Genomic DNA, 605 nt, shown 5'->3' with positions numbered 1-605 from the left:
ATTGTTGAAGCTGTTGACTTTCAGATGAAATGTTAAATTGATGCTCCGTCTGCACCCTCGGGTGGATGTGAAAGTCTCCAGAGCATTACTCGAAAAAGAATAGGGGAGTTGCCCCTGTGTCAATATTACGATAAATATTTGAAAATGCTCATTGAAAACCTCTGTCTGTGAGAGTGGAGCTGCAGCCCACATTCTCACAGAGACAAAATCCGAATACTGACAAAACCAGGATGGCCGAGTGGGTTAGGCGTTGGACATAAAATCCAATGGGTGGAAGGCTGCGTGGGTTCGAACCCCACTCCTGGTAAATCTTTAAATTCAAACCGATTTCCTCCCATCCTGCTCAGTTGTACCTGAATATATTCTATTGAATCTGTACATGTCGATAACTTTATAACATTCTCAACTGACAAAGAAATGGCATTATGCAATGTTTCTGTGCCTCTCACTCTCTGTCTTAAGGGAGCTCTTTATGTGTTTGTGTTTGAGTCTGACTCACTCTGTCTGAGGAATTACAAGCTGAATTTAGGGAGCTGGGAGCTAAATTAACAAATAGGACCTCAAAGGTAGCAATTTCAGGATAGCTACCACTGCCAACTGCTAGT

At 42.5% G+C, this 605-nt stretch overlaps 1 non-coding gene across 1 annotated transcript; it reads left to right on the top strand.

The window, feature by feature from the left end:
• The first annotated feature begins 224 nt into the window (after positions 1 to 224).
• Positions 225 to 307, top strand: trnal-uaa (transfer RNA leucine (anticodon UAA)). Its single transcript has one exon. It is a non-coding gene; the product is annotated as a tRNA-Leu (tRNA).
• Positions 308 to 605: the final 298 nt, after the last annotated feature.

Source organism: Pristiophorus japonicus, chromosome 23 (genome assembly GCF_044704955.1).
Source record: "Pristiophorus japonicus isolate sPriJap1 chromosome 23, sPriJap1.hap1, whole genome shotgun sequence".
NCBI classification, from domain to species: domain Eukaryota; kingdom Metazoa; phylum Chordata; class Chondrichthyes; family Pristiophoridae; genus Pristiophorus; species Pristiophorus japonicus.
The sequence above is the reverse complement of the archived record's forward strand: the minus strand, read 5'-3'. Positions and strand labels throughout refer to the sequence as shown.